This window comes from Saimiri boliviensis, chromosome 11 (assembly GCF_048565385.1).
Source record: "Saimiri boliviensis isolate mSaiBol1 chromosome 11, mSaiBol1.pri, whole genome shotgun sequence".
Lineage (NCBI taxonomy): Eukaryota > Metazoa > Chordata > Mammalia > Primates > Cebidae > Saimiri > Saimiri boliviensis.
The window spans coordinates 47,613,670-47,630,161 of record NC_133459.1 but is presented as its reverse complement, the minus strand read 5'-3'; the positions used below and the strand labels follow the sequence as shown (position 1 = coordinate 47,630,161).

The 16,492-nt window shown below is 38.6% G+C and overlaps 1 protein-coding gene and 1 non-coding gene across 6 annotated transcripts in view; one reads left to right on the top strand and one right to left on the bottom strand.

The window, feature by feature from the left end:
- The window catches only part of LOC101050152 (AGBL carboxypeptidase 4), a 1,418,805-nt gene that overhangs the window by 781,081 nt on the left and 621,232 nt on the right, over positions 1–16,492 (top strand). The window lies entirely within an intron of this gene.
- On the bottom strand, positions 985–1,090 carry LOC120366264 (small nucleolar RNA U13). The gene has a single exon (XR_005580993.1). It is a non-coding gene; the product is annotated as a small nucleolar RNA U13 (small nucleolar RNA).

Genomic DNA, 16,492 nt, shown 5'->3' with positions numbered 1-16,492 from the left:
TGGTGCAACCCATAGGGTCATCTTTGTTAGTCTATTCCAGGGCTTGGAAGATGACTAATTGGGTGGGCTAGACTGGGGGCTTTTTTAGAATAGGCATCATTTTTTATTAATCTTTGAAGCCACAAGTTCCACAGGTGACTGACAGAGTGAACACTCAGGATGTTTGAGGAAGGAAGGAAGGGGAAAAAGAAGGGAAAATAAATAGAGGAAGGGAGTGCTTCCATTCTGTCACCTATTCCACCAGGGAAAGGAGGGTTTGTGTGGTTCAGTTGTCATAGCATAGCGGTTAGAGGAAGGGTATGAAGTAACCCAGGCAGACATGGTACTGTCTACAGCATACTCAACCCTATTGAATTTTAATTTCCTTTTCATTCAATGGAAATGATAGTTTGTACTTTTTAAATTTATTATAAAAATTAAGCTAGTATATGTAAGATACTTGACATACTATGTGCTGTATAGTAAGTGCTCAATAAATGTCACATTTTATTAGTAAGTTTTAAAAAGCCTTATTGTCTCTCCAGTATTTTTCCTGTTTCTCACCTTCACTGTGAGCCAGAAAATTCCTTCCTCTGGAAGCCTTTATCTCTGTACCAGCATTTCCAAAAGTGTTCTGGGAAATAGATGTTAATAGGTATTACATAAAAGAAGGATTCATATTCAAATAAGTTTGAGAAGTACTGGATTAAAAATAAATTAACCAGATTCTTTACAGCAGGACTTTTTACAACACTGAAATGTGCTAACACACATTGTAATTCTTCAGAGGGGCCCAGTGCATAAAACATTTTCTAAAGTTATTGGATTATAGACCCTCTCTCCCTCTTTTTTTCCCAGAGTATTTTATGGAATTAATGTTCTCAGGAACTTATTTGCTCAACACTGCCCCACAGAATTACCAGATTGTTTTTGTAACTGTCAAAGCACAGTTCCACTGATTCTCTTTTTATTTACTGAAGCATGCATTAACAATTTTTTCCTTCACATGAGATGGGTAATGGGCCAACATCATAATAATGTTTGAGAGATGCAGGGCTCAAACATTATTGTGAAAACCTAATCATCATGCTTAACAAATTTTTTAAACTATCACTGGGAAACTTAAACAAATAACAGTGACAAAAATTTCTCTGAATTTCCTAGATTTTGTTTATGTGTATATATTTTTAAAGGGACATCTAAATTGTATTTTAATTTTTATTAATCTATTCATTTTACAAATATTTCTCAGTATTAATTCTTTGTCAAGCACAGTAATGGACAGACATGACTGGGGTGTAGAAATGACAGGAAAGAGGCAATCAAACATTTAGTTATATGTAGAGCAATAAGAATCTATAGGATAATGGGGAAGCCTATTAGAAGAACACCTACTGCAGCTTTGAGGGATCCGAGAAGGGTGCCTGGAGGAAGTGATGGAATCTCAAAGATACGTAGGATTTAGCCAGACAAAAGTAAGTAGTTGGGAGAATGCGTATATAGGCAAAAGGAACATAATGTACAGAGTAGTGTGAGAGACATGTTGAAAGAAATTCAGTGAGCTAAAAAATAAAAGTGAAAATAGTACATTTTATTGTAGCAAACTTAGAAAGTAGTGAAAAGTACACATGACACAGCAAAATCCCCTCAGATTTCTCCTCTTAAAGACAGCTCAACATCCTATTTCCTTTGTCTTTTTTTCATGCATTTTCCGTTTGCATAGAATTTTAGAATGTGTATAAAATTCTGTTGCTCACTTGTGAGCAATGTCTACAAATTGTGAAAGATTGCTTTGAAACTTTATTTTTAATGGCTGATTATGATATATCTGTAGGTATGTAGGTGCGACTTGTAGTGACCCTTCCGTTACAAGGGAGGAAAGACAATGTGCCAAGCAGTCTTCAGATATTTCCTTGATCCTGTCTCTGGTGACAAGAATCCATAGTTAAGTCACTAGGTAGATATGTTTTACATTGATTTACAAGGCCACCCCTAAGGTGAGCAGGGCTCCAGGCAAATATTTTTTGTGACACCTCTGTCTACGTAAACAATTTGATTAAAAACTGTATTACAAAATTTATAGACTCATGTGAGGTCCATGAATATGGATGAAAATTTAGAACAATGTGTAGAGAAGATACTTAGAGGTGTTTATTGTTCAGTGAGTGCCTGTGAAGTATCCAGGAGCCATCTTTTCATATTCTTTATTGTCAAAGGCATAGTTTCTGCCTAATTTTATATCTCCCAACTGCGGAAAAAGCTAGCACTACTATTGCTCACAATACATGACTTTTTGGAATATATTTGTACTGAAACAATATAGATCTTCTTGCCTCAGCAGTTTCCTAATACTGTTTACTTAATGTGGGTTACATCTTTACTCATAATGCGTCATCATTTATGATACCCCCACAAATACTGGTTTATAATGATTAACAAAATGCAGGGCTCATCTTAAGTATACAGAAAAATGTGAATAAATAATTTATCTTCTATTTATGTTAAATGTCCCATTAGGAATTTTATTGCATAAACGTAGGTTAATACATCTTCCAACAATGTTTCCTCTTGAATTCTAGCTTTAGGTTGTAGGCCCTGCATTCCTAGAATGTACTCTATTAGAGTTAACTGCACAATGCTAACTGGACTTCCACACACCACCATCAGCAGGAATAATAAACAAGGAGTCCAGTTACTGAGAGGAACTGTTCTATTTGTGCAAGCAAAGTTTGTTCTCAAATGGCACACTCATTAATGACCCAAGAGACCACAACATTTACACTTGGATTGGAGACAATGAGGAGGGTTTGGTGGAGATACAGAGTAACAATCTTGAAAGACTTCAAAGAAGATAGATATCTCATGACAGGGACTGCTACTTCTGGAGGACAACTTAGCACTGCAAAGAGAGTGGTAACTGCTTGTCAGAAGGGGATACAGGGTTAAGGATGCCTGCTGCCACCCATGCTATCTTCAGTTGCTGTAAACCCAGAGATAGCACCTCAGTTAGAACATAGATAGGGACGAGCCAATAACTGGGCCCATCCACAGCTCAAGTTCAGAAGTCAGTGGTGGACTATCAGTGTCCCAGAGCCCTAGACCCTTCCCGTGTCCAACATAAATGAGAGCCACCCCAAATCAGTATGGTGGCACCATTCTGGTGGCCCAATCTTGTATGATTTCATGAAGGAAATACACAGAAGTGATCTGTTTACTCAGGCATCTTATCCTGGAACTGGGACATAGAAAAAGCCCATAACCATAAATTCTGAGCCTTCTCAGAGCATCTGATTGTCTCTACATCTGGGGAACCAGAAAGATTGAGAACACCCTGAGAATGAGAAAGGAGGGCTGAGACATGCCCTGCCCAATTGTCACTGCTAGTTGCAGTTGATCTCCAGCACTGTGGGAGGACTGACAAAATTTCAAGTTAGACATGTCTAGTGACCAGGACCCAGAGGAACCAGGCTCAGGACATCCTGCTTGGACTGCACAGCCAGCCCAGGAACTAGAGAAAGACATAGACATTTTTCAAAAGACACTCCAAAGTATGAGAGGGGCCCCACTTACCACAGTCAGAAGGCATTACTGAACCTGGCTCAGCAGTTTCAATTCTGGCTCAGTGACAAGTTTCAAAGAAATGATTCCCACCTCCCCCTTAGAATTATGCCCACAATAGGTAGGTAGGGTGTTGAGTGGGAGGTGAACACTTTTACTTCAGAGAAACATGCAGTTCCCACTGCTTTGAAATAAAAGCCATGTCCTTTTAACAGAAACTAGCCAAATCCTGGAAACTACCATAGAAATCATTGGAAATCCAGTGATATTCTCCTCACATTATGAGGGATAGATACTAATAATGATAGTAATAATAGTACTAAGTGTAATAAAGTTTATTCATACCTGATATATTTGAAAGATACTTTTTGTGTGTCTCCTGTAATTGTACTGTAGTCCTACAAAGTGAGTATTATCTCCATTGACGAAATGAAGAAATCAAGGGTCAGAGAAATGAGGTGATTTACCCAAGGCCACTGAGTTGATGAGTCACAAAGCCAGGCCCACATGATTTTCTTACCCAAGTTCTTTGCATTGTGTCTCACTGCCTATTGTAAGTCGGTTTGCAGGTGCCCTCTGAGGGTGCAGAAAGACAGTCCTGCTTGGGACACAAACAGGATGTATAGGGAGATACTGGAAGCAACTTGTATGACGTGAGACTCCTCTCTTCCAGCCCAAGTCCTGGCCACAGTGCTTTGCCACTCCCCTCTCCTTTCCTGCTTGGAGCACTATCCATCCTCCAAGCCTATAGGCTTTTCCCAAGCATGTCATTAGATTTTTTTTTCATAATTTCATTTATACATCAACATTCCATTTCTCACTGGGCTATAATTAGGCTTCTTTCCTTTTTTTAATAAACAAGCATGCCTGTGAAGCCTCTTGGTAAATGACCTCCAAGCTGTTAGCTGGCCTTGAAAGTACAGTTTTCACTGGAAACCTGGAGGTGGCAACTTTTCTTTTTTTATGAGGTGTGTGGAAATTCAGAGACCTGTATACTAGCTGCTGTGTGACCTTGGTCAGGTTACTGCTTCTGCCTGGATCAGTATAAAATGGGGATGAAAATAGGAAATTTTGAGTAGATAAAATCTAGCTAGTGGCAACTTGCTAACTTGTTCTCTCTCTCTCTTAACCTGACATGCAGCAGTAGTATGAAATTGGGCACACACATCTTAGAATACCCTCCTGTGTAATCATGGGCCAGAGTGGTAGGATCTGGGGACAGTCATTTAAACTGTCTGACGATTCAGGCAATTGTGTCCTATACTTAGAGTCTCCAGGGCATGGATTTTCAGATGTCATTCTGCAGAATGATTAAGACTAGCAGATGTTTCTTTGATGTCTCCTCCCCTACCCCACCACCTTGCAGACACACCTGTGGACAGAAAAACCTATCTCCTGCTCTACCTCCTATGTCCCCGCCCTCACCGAGCCTGCTCCCATGCCTTTTCTGCTCCTTTATAAGATCAGAAGCATTAGTTTTGTGCTGCCTTTAGCATTCTGAGTTTTCTGAAGCTGAGGAATTACGATTTCCTCCATCCCAGTCCTTTTACTTCTGGCTTAGAGGAACTAAGCTCTCCGGCTGCTCACTGCTACCAGGCTGTGCTTTCATAATCAGATGTTTAGGTTGGCTGTAATGATGATGGACTGGGCAGAAGAATGGCAACAGGTACTTTCTGAAGTCCAGTCATAGGCTACACAAGGAGCCTGGTGTGGCCCCTGAGGCCCCATAATACTCCTTGGAGGGGGTCCGTGGTACTTCTCAGTGTTCTATTCATGGGCTCAGGACAATGGTGCCCATATGACAAGTATAGCTGATGAAATGAGACAGTTACCACCACTATCCCACTTTATAGCTACCAACTCTTCATTCTCCTGGCCAGCTACCTGGGGAAGAAGGGTTTTTCTCTTACCTAGGTGCTTCCCCTTTAAACTAACACTTTTTCACTTGTTTCCTCACTCATTCATTAGAGTTCTGTGTTTCCTCACACACACACATGGATTCTGTGATACCCCACAATACTAGATACCTTTTTATTTTTTATGGTTTTTTTATTTTTAATTTGTGTAGGTATATAGTAGATATATATATTTATGGGGTATATGAGATATTTTGGTACAAGCATGTAATGCATAATAACCACATCATGGAAAATTGGGTGTCCATCCCCTCAAGCATTTATCCTTTGTGTTACAAACAATCCAGTAATACTCTTTTGGTTACATTTAAATGTACAATTAAACAATTATTGACTATAGTCACCTTGTTGTGCTATCCAGTACTAGGTCTTATTCATTCTGTTTGTTTTTTGTACACATAAACTGTCCCCACCTCCTCCCTAACCACCCCACCCCGACCCCCGCTATTCTTCCCATCCTCTGGTAACTCTGCCTCCATGAGTTCAATTGTTCGGATTTTTAGATCCCACAAATAAGTGAGAACATGTGATGTTTGTCTTTCTGTGCCTAACTTATTTCACTTAAGGTAATGACTTCCAGTTCCATCCGTCATTACAAATGACAGGATCTCATTCTTTTTATGGCTGAACAGTACTCCATTATATATAAGCACCACATTTCCTTGATCCATTCATGTATTGATGGACACTTACACTGCTTCCAAATCTTGGCTATAGTGAGCAGTACTGCAACAAACACAGGAGTGTAGATATCTGATATACCCATTGGGATGGCTGGATCTTATAATGGCTCTATTTTTAGTTATTTAAAGAACCTTAGACACTTTAAGTCAAGGTTCTTACTCCCTATGGATAGAAACACAGGCTTTTCAGTCAAAATGCCTGGATTCCAGTCCTCAGTCTTCTACTTACAGCTGTGTGACCTGAGACCAAATTCTCAAACTTTGTGTGTTTTGCTTTCTTCATCTATAAAATGGGACACAAATACCACCCATGTTATAACAGTTGTCTGGAAATAAATGAAATAATACATAAAAATGCTTGGAATAGGACCTGACATATACAAAATGATCAATAGAAATTATTAAAGCACATAGCATTCCATACAATGGGTACTCACTGGTGGCTGTAAAAACTGAGGGTAAGAAATGTTGGGAAGCATTTCAAGTTCAAATAACTAGTAAATAATAGAGGTGGGGTTCACAAGCAGGCAGTCCTATTAATTATCTTTAATATAGCAGACTCATGGGATAGGGTTAGGTGGTGAGAGTGGTGAGTAGAGAATGATGTGAGATTAGACAAATAAAAGCAAAAAAAAAAAAGCCATAAGAAGCTGCCTGTCTCAAATTTTAAATCTTATCTTTTCCTCCCTCTTTTCAATCTATACGTTAAAAAAAAAAATAATTCCTCTAGTCAAATCCCAGAATCCTGACATTTTTGCTGCTATTGTTTCCCTTTCCTGGAACACTTTTCATGCCTGATCCTGGCTGAGGCTGGACTGATCCCATCCTGTCTTTCTCGCCTTAGCTTCAGCAATTTTTTCTCCCACATCTTCTATTCTGCCATTAGACACTCGCTGTTAGGCTTCCCAATAATGTCTGATTGTGTTACCACCACCACCAGCCCCATTGCCTTTGCTTTCAGTGTGACCTCAGCCTAGAATCCTCTCTCTGCCACTCTGCCTGGAAACTCTTAGTCTGCCTTCAGGGCCAAACCTCTCTGGGAAGTCTTCCAGGACCCTGCGGGTAGAGTTAGTCAATCCCTGCTCAGTCTGTCTTCCTTCCTCCTGAATTTCTATTTCACAGCATTTATCATCAAATTATCATTGTCTATTTCTGGGTCTGTCTCAGTTTAATACTTGAAGTCAGGACTATGTCTCACTAGTACCCAGCATAGGTCTGAGCGAGCAGCATATGTGTATTTGTGTTTGAGAGAGCGTGTGTGTGTGTGTGTGTGTGTGTGTGTGTGTGTGTGTGTTTGTGTGTAGGTAAACTTAACAGAATTGCACGGAAGTAAGCTGGGCCTTTGAGCATGACTACGAGGTATAAGTAAGACATATGAAGGCTTAATGCTGATTAAATACAAGACTAGATTCAGGCTGCTCTTAAACACAAGACTTTGAACCCAGAATTCTCCCTCCCTCCCTCCTTCTCCCCAACTTCCCCCCGCTTCCTTCCTTCCTTCCTTCCAAAATTATGAAATGCCTATTTTGTATTTGGTCCTGGAATACAGAAGAGCAGCCACTGATCCTGACTCTGTATTACCCACCTTTTGAAGCTTCCTTAATGATGGGCTCACGAAGGCACCCTAGGGTCCTCCAGCATAGCCTCTCGGGCCATCCCTTCTGTCTTTTGCAGAGTTCTAACATAGTACCTGGCGACCACTGATAGCCATCATAAGCCAGCAATACATTGGCTCAAACCTTTTTCCTAAGATTCTTTCCATAGGTTCTAGGATAGGGAAAATTAACAGTGTTTGGAGCATTTTTACACTAGATGCCTTATGTCATACATGAATCAGCCTTGCTGGTGTAGACAGTAAGACAGGATATAATCTGTACCTTACAGATAGGAAAACCAAGGTTCAGAGAACTTGTGAGACAGTCCCTGTTAAAATCTGTGCAAAGGCCTGGTAAAATGCATTTCATCATGGATGGTCTTGCTATTTCACTGACAGAACCATTCTCAATAGCATTAAGGCTATTTTACACTAGAGAACCAGCTCAGTCTGGATTGACAAATGGCATATGGAGATAAAATGGTGAGAGTCGCTGTTGGGAAAATTATATGTTAGGCCTGTTTCCCAAAGAGCAGTAATTCCAGTAATTGTTGACCTCTACATCTTTGTTTTTGTTTTTCCACTTTATTCCTCATGCTTTAATGTTTGTAGATGGTTTAAACTAACTCCTTCCTGAGAAGATCTATGAGTTACTGTTTTCCATTTACGTGTAAGGCTTCTGGGTCAAACTTAAGGTTTCCTAGGAAACTTAATTCATTTATAGTATTATAAAATATTCCTTGACCACTTGTTTCATGCCAGACCCTGTCTGGACAAGAAGAATGTTAAAAGTGTGGTACATTCCCTGCCCTCATGGAGCTCACAATCCAGAAGCAGAGATAGACACAATTGTACCACATGCAACTGAGACAGAGATAGACAGAATTACACCAAATGCAAGACAAATTACTTGTTACAAGGCTGTGCTTAAGAACATAGAGGATGAGGTAGCCATTTTACATGGGATGTCAAGAAAGCCCTCCTTAGCTGCAGTAACCCTTGAGTTGACTCTTGAAAGATTCATGAAGAGATGTTACCTGGCTATTCACAGGAGGAAGGCCATTCTGGGCAAAGGCAACAGTATGTGCCCGGAAGTAATAGTCTGATGTGTTCCAGGAAAAAGCAAGCAACGTGTTCAGTATGGCCTTTCCTTAAATTAGTGAATAGGACATGGGGAAAAATAAGTCTAGATAAAGTGTTGGGAGGTGGGAGTAGGCATGTATCACAGACTACTTTGATGGCTTGTCCTGAGGGCAACAGCAGGTCTCAGGAGGAGCAACATTTCCCATTTAATGAACATTACCAGTCCGTTGGTATTGAAGTGGAATTAATCCTTGTAAAGGAATTAAAATACCTAGATTCTATTTATTTTTCTATCCCTTGCAGATTGAGTGAACATATTTAAGTACTGGAATATCTCCAACTCTCCAACTTTGTTTCTTCACCTGTAAATGGGAGTAATATCTTATTTGCCCATTGCAGAAGGATATTTTGAGAAGAAAATGAAGAAAGGAGTAGAAAAAAATTTATAAATTATAAAATTTTAGTTATTACAGTTACTTCTACCTTTTTATTACTTGTTTATATTCTCAATGACATTTTGATATTCCTTAGATTATAGAACTAGCATTTGTAATACGAAGTTTTATGATTGCTGTCCAGGGATATTATTTAATAATAAATATCATAGCCCTAACACTACTGTAGGCATAGACATAAGAGAAAAGGTAAGAAAATTAGATTCATTGAGCATTTATGTGCCAAATGCTTTGCTAGGTTCTTTGCTCACACTTCAGTCATTCTCCTAGTACTTCCATGAGGGCAGGTATTATTAATCTTATTTCATTTTATAGATGAAGAAACTAAGGCTCAAAGAGTTGTAATAAGTAATCCAAAGTCACTCAGTTAGTGAGTGGCAGAGCCAGGATTAGAACCCAAATATGCATTAGTCCAGATCCTGCCATTCTTCTCTATATGTTGAGGGTTTTTTTTTTTTCTGAGAAAGAGGACAGTAAGAGAGAGGGAGACAGGAAATGTTTACAGGTGTGAATAGGTATAGCAGATGTGAGAGAGTGAGGACCCCTTTTCAACGGGGAGAGGGGAAATAGCCTTAGTTAGGATCATTGGCAAAGTTTGACCAGAAGGCCTTGAATGACAGGTCATGGTTTTGTGGCTCTTGACTTATACACATGAGCGACTGGATGATGTTGAATAGGGGAGTGTTCTAACTAAAGCTATTTTGAAGGGAAGACTAGTCTAAAAATAAGAAAGTTTCAGAGGAAAGCAATTACTTAAACAACTTCAGTGTTTACTCAGTATGATAAAAACTGTAGTTAAATAATGTATTTAATTAATATCATTCTGTTTTTATCTTTCAAGATGGCAGTCCCCAACCTTTTTGGCACCAGAGACTAGTTTCGTGGAAGACAGTTTTTCCACAGACCAGAAGCAGGAGGTGGGGGAGCAGGGAGATGGTCTTAGGATTAAACTGTTCCACTATCAGTTCATCAGGCATTAGGTAGATTCTCGTAAGAAGTGTGCAACCTAGATCTCTCTCATTCGCAGTTAACAATAGTGTTCTCACTCCTGTGGGAATCTAATGTTGCTGCTGATCTGACAGGAGGTGGAGCTGGGGTTAATGCTCACTCACGCTCACTGTTCCTTGCAGTGCTGTGCAGTTCTGTTCCTAGCAGTCCAGGCACAAAGAGGTACTGGTCCATGACCCAGAGGTTGGGGACCCCTTTTTTAAGACACCAGATTTTCAGAGTTTTTAAAGCCAGCAGAAAATTTAGTCTTTGTAGAGTTCTATAGCCTTCAAATAATTAGAAGCTGCACAGTTTTCATAGTCATCATGGTAGGTTCTTATGCAGATACTTCTTATTTCTCTACTCCTTATTTCTCTATTTCCAGTGACTTCTTCTTATACTTAAAGTAACATTCAAACTTGTTACCATAATCCATAAGGTTCTGCATAATTTGATCTCTGCCTATCTCTCCAACTTGACCTTTCTTTTCCTTCTTATTTCTCATAAACTCCAATCACACTAGCCTCTTCAGTTTTCTTAAATATTCTATCCTTATGTCCAATGTCAGAGTCTTGGCAGGAATTTGAGGACAATTTAATAAAGGGACAATTTACAAGGGTGTTGGCAAGATGTAGGGAAAATGCGATGTGTAATGTAACTTCAGGTCTTGAGTAGTAAAAGCACCCTAATATTACTAACTCCAGGTATTACATTATACACTGCATTTTCCCTGCTCGATTGTTAGGCTCTTCACAGAGTTCTTCCCTGAACTTACATATTTTAATTATTAAAGTTAATTTTTGTCTCACCCCAGTAGAATGTAATCTTATGTGAGCAGGAGTTTTTGTTGTTTGATTCACTACTGTATTACCAACACAGTACCTAATGCATAGTTGACACTCAATAATTCCTTTTTAAAATAAATCAATGTATTATTCTTTTCTTCCTTAGCAGCTTTTACTTCTTTCATAGCATTATTTCTGTCTGACTTGTATTAGAGTCATTTATATAACTTTCTTTGATGAGCTTCTTGAGAATAACAGCATTATTTATTCTTTTAAACTCCCAGCATCTGGTAGAAGGTCTGGTATATGGCAGAAGATTACTAAAATTTATTAAAGTGAAATAACAGTTTAAAGAAGGGTAGTATTTTGACCACTGGGTGCTAGTTTCAGAGAATTCCATTTGAGTTCAAGAAACTGTCTAACATTCTAATTTTTGCCTACCTGGGTCTTGTCACCTCAAGTACTGTAAGGATAAGCACCATCTCTTCTCCTCTGGGGTCCTCTAGAGCTTACTCAGATTCTCATTTAGTATTTAGTATTTAGAAAAGGGCCTGATATGTGGTAGTAATAATGACAATGAATTAAAAAATAGAATAGGGCTATTAAGTGGCAGATACCTGATTTACACCTAGACTTTGGTTCCAGAGTCCATGGTCAATCAATATTTTTTGAATTAATAAATACATAAAAGAATGAACACATAAAATATTACTTTTCAGTCTCAAATTCATTTGAATTCACAGTATTTATATTTAAGGATAATATTTACACTTAAATACAATTTACATTGTATTTATAACATTTGTTACACTGAATATAACTCAAAGTACAGTGAAATTAATAATATCTTCTCTGTTTAAATAGCAATAAATGTTCCTGCTCATTCCTGTTGTGTTTAAATATAAACTCCAATTAAAACTGAGTTTCCTTCTTGATTCTATATCTCAGTAATTAAAGCAGTTTCTTAATGCTAAGAAATGGAACACACCTTTAAAAGCCCCAAGAAAGAGTACAGATATTCAATTCTGGTTTTGCACAATGGCAATTTTCCCTTCGTCACAATCCCATTGCATTTATAATAGTATTAGCTAGAGTTGTACTAGTCACATGTCTCCAAAAATTGCCAAAGAAAGAGGACTAAACTTTAAGCCTAAAAATAAAAGGAAAAGATCTGGATACATGTCATATCATCCTGACCGCGCCTGCAGATTCTATTTCAATTATAATGCATTCAGGCCAATGTGTACATCCAAGAAGTCCTTATCTCCTGTAACTTGAGAATCACCAGCAATTGGGATTTTGTCAAATACTTTGCCAACTGGCCTGGTTCCTCACCAATATGTACCTGGAACCTTGGCAGCTTTTTTAGATGAAAAAAATATCTTCTTTTGGAAATCTATGCGAGTTAAAAGGCCATATTCTTCTGCGTTGGCCTGTCCTGGTACAATGAGTATAGCTGTGAGTACACTGTCTTAAAAGAATTGTGTAGGTTTCCTGGGGCAGGGCAGCCTGATGGAAGAAAGGTGTGAATACGAAGATGAAGAGGCCAGAGGCGTTGAGCCTGGAGAAGAGCCTGTCTTCTGAATTTGCTAGCTCTATGCCCCTAATCAACGTTACATATCTTGAGGGCTTCAAGCCTAGATTTCCTTGTCTATAATCTGTGTTTACAGTGTTGTTTTGAGAGTCAACTAGAAAATGTATGGGAAAGTACCAAATAAATGATCAAGTTGTACCTAACTTTGTGGTTTCATTATTATCTAAATTGCTAGTGAAGCCTAACATTCAGTCAAAAAAGGATTATAACGTAAAAAGTATTAGCGTCAGAAGATGTGAGTGAAAATTTTAATTCTGCCACTTAATTACCAGGTGACTTTATATTATTCATTTAGCCTGCTGAGCTTAATTCCCTAACCTGTAAAACTGGAAATCATAAATTCATTCAAGAAACATATGTTGAGCCCCTGTTTTGTAGACCTGGTGGTATGTAGATATGAAAAATATAGATATTTATATCTTCAGAAGGAGACAGTAAGCAAAAACAGACAAGGTTATGACCTATAACCAAATGCTGTTCTTCATAGAGTAGATTAAACCCAGATTGTTGCATCATTGCCTGTTTCCTAACAGGATTTGAAGCAACAAACAATAAAAAAGAATATTAAAATAACTCCTTGTCAAGACCCTTTCCACTACAATCTCATGTGGCCCTCATAATAATCCTGTGGGATAAGAAGAGCAGTATTATTGTTATCCTCACATTCATCCATTCCTTTGTTCGTCTGACACATTTATCGAGTACCAGTTATTATACATACAGTGCTGTAACTGCTGTCCAGTTATAAATATGTGTCATCTCTCCACAAGCATATCTGAAGAGGTCCTGATTGGATGGCCTCCATACAACCGTATGGAAAGGAAAAGATCCTTGCTCAAAGGTGAGCACCCTGGGGTTTGAATTCCCACTCTACCAGGACTAGCTGAGGAATTTTGACTAAGTTGTAGGGCCTAGCACATAGCAAGCTCTCATAAATAGAGAATGAATGAATGGATTGGTAGATGGGTGAATGAATAAATGGATGCCACTCTACCTCATTGAGACTCAGTTTGCTCACCTGTAAAATGGAAATGTAGACCCCTGGTTTCCCAGGTGATTGTAAGGTTTGCCTGAATTATCGTACTTAAAAAGTGTTTTTGTAAGTTGCAAGCCAACAAATATGGCTGTGCCTGATATGGTTTGGCTCTGTGTCCCTACCCAAATTTCATATTGGGTTATGATCTTCAATGTTGGAGGAGTGGCCTGGTGGGAGGTGAGTGGATCATGAGTGTGCATTTCCACTTACTGTTCTTGTGATAATGAATTCTCATGAGATCTGGTTGTTTAAAAGTGTATAGCACTTCCTCCTTTGCTCTCTCCTGCTGCTTCCTTCCCCTTTTCTGTCATGATTATAAGTTTCCTGAGGCCTTGCCAGCCATTCTTCTTGTACAACCTGCAGAACTGTGAATCAATTCAGCCTCTTTTATACATAAATTACCTAGTCTCAGGTAGTTCTTTATAGCAATGTAAGAATGGACTAATACAGTACCTGAACTCCTGATTCCTTTTATCCAGTGCTGATAACCAGTTTCTCCCTAGATACTATCTGCTCTGATCTAACTTGCCTGGGTATAGTTGAGAAATCATTCTTTTGGCCAAGTTTATTTGAATCTATGTGGAAAAGTTGAGGTGGCAGTTGGATACATGGGTTTGGAAATGTGGCAGAAGGTTTGCACCAGTGACACAAGTTTGGCCAAGAGAGGCACAGAAATATTAAGTAGGATGAGAACAGCATTGACTTTGACAACCAGTGATGCGATGGAGAAAGAAGCCAGACTTCATGTAATGGAGAAAGAAGCAGTGGGTTAAGGAATAAATTGACATCAAGGAAGTAGCAATAGTAAATGTGGATTATTCTTTTAAGTACTTTAGTAGTGGAGGGAAAGGGCAAAGGTAGAAGGCATGTAGGGAGGAGCAATGATGTTTTACGTGGAAGATTGTGGTACTATTGAACACTCCATATCTCCTGGCATACTTTTCTCTTGACATATTTTCCTCCATTAGCTTCTGCAAAGTCTATCTCTAATTGTTCCTCCTTTGGTTCTTTTTCCTGTACCTTGTGCTTAAAGGTTCTGTCTCCAGTATTTTACTCTTTGGACTTTTTTAACTCACCTGGGAGGGACAACTATAAAAGCCTCTCCTGGCATTCAAGGCTCTCTAAGGTCTGGCTCTGGTATATTAGTGTAAGTTTCCTCCTCCCCTACTCTCCCATGTAAGCTAGGCTCAAACTACTCGATTGTTTCCCAGTCCCAGAATTTTTCACTTTCATTCTTTCATGCCTTTAAATATATTTTTCATTTTGCCCAGAATCCCTGCCTGCTCCCTTTCTTCACATGTGTAAATCTTTCTTGTTTAAGCCTCTGCTCAAATGTCTTTTATTTTAGGCAGCCTCAATCTTCCCTCCCTCAACAATAAGAATTAGAGTATATTCTTTATTTTTATTGTAATTATTACTTTTGGCTTGTCCAAGAGTGGCATAAATGGTTTTGTAGGTATTGATATGTCTGAGAAGATGTTGGATGATCTCTTAGCAAAGAAGTTATAGAGATAATTTCTGAAGTATTGAGATTCTGTATTATTCTCTTATTAGCAATTGTTTTGAAGATGCCCAATTCTGACATTATCCATCCACTCACTCACTATGTCATTTGACTACTCTGTAGCCCATAAGGACTCTCCTCACCCACTGCACTAGCCTAAGAATGAAGAACCAGTTTTTGGTTCTTGATTTATTGGCAGATCATGAGTATTAGTTTCAATATCAGTATAATGCATATTACCCTGATATCATTCACCTTATGCAAAATCAGGATTACGGTCTCTACTGTAGAAGAGGATAGTAAAAAAAATCCTTCTGAAACCAGTGATTACACCAACCATTTAAATGTCATCCCCTCTAAGGATTCTTCCTAGTGTTCAGATGCCAGCATCCCCCAGTTCTGTGTTTCAACATCATCTGTTCAAACCTCTGTCATTTCATTTTCATATACAATCAGTCTTTTATTATATGATAATATTAGAAATGGTTTAGTACAGGCATCCCCAAACTTTTTACACAGGGGGCCAGTTCACTGTCCCTCAGACCGTTGGAGGGCCACCACATACTGTGCTCCTCTCTCTGACCACCAATGAAAGAGGTGCCCCTTCCTGAAGTGCGGCGGGGGGCCAGATAAATGGCCTCAGGGGGCCGCATGCAGCCCGCGGGCCTTAGTTTGGGGACGCATGGTTTAGTATCATGTTAATAGTATAGGATTTAGTTTCAGGAAGATGAGAGTTCAAATTCTTGTGCTGCTATTTCTTGGCTATGTGACCTTGGTTAAGATTATTTAATGTCTCTTATCCTTAATTTTATGATCTATAACATGGAAACTTCATTAGGAGAGAATGAAATGAAAATGTAAAACATCTGGCAGACTGCTGATATATATCAAGTTATTCAGTAAGTATTTGTAAATTCAATTTCATTGAATTGGTCCTGTTCATAAAGCATTCTCTCTGCTTCTAATGTTACAAACTAATGGGGGGACAGAAATTAGATCATTGATTTCATTTTTATTAAGTGGAAAGGGTTTCAGGTATAACCTGCTGAGAACCTCAGTAGTGGACATATTGTCTGAAGGACTAGCATATTTTTTGTATCTAAATAGAACAAATTGAATTACAGTATTACCAGTAGTAGGAATTCCTGCAGAGTAGTATTTTTCAACATAAACCATTACCCTTGCTAGCCATATGTATAGAAACAGCAAAGCTTCTGTATTTATATTTTTTCATTAAAAACAAAATGATTAATTTCACAAGTTAATTTATTGTATTCGTCATAACAGCCAAATTCAAATTAAAGAGTTGAGTGCTTAG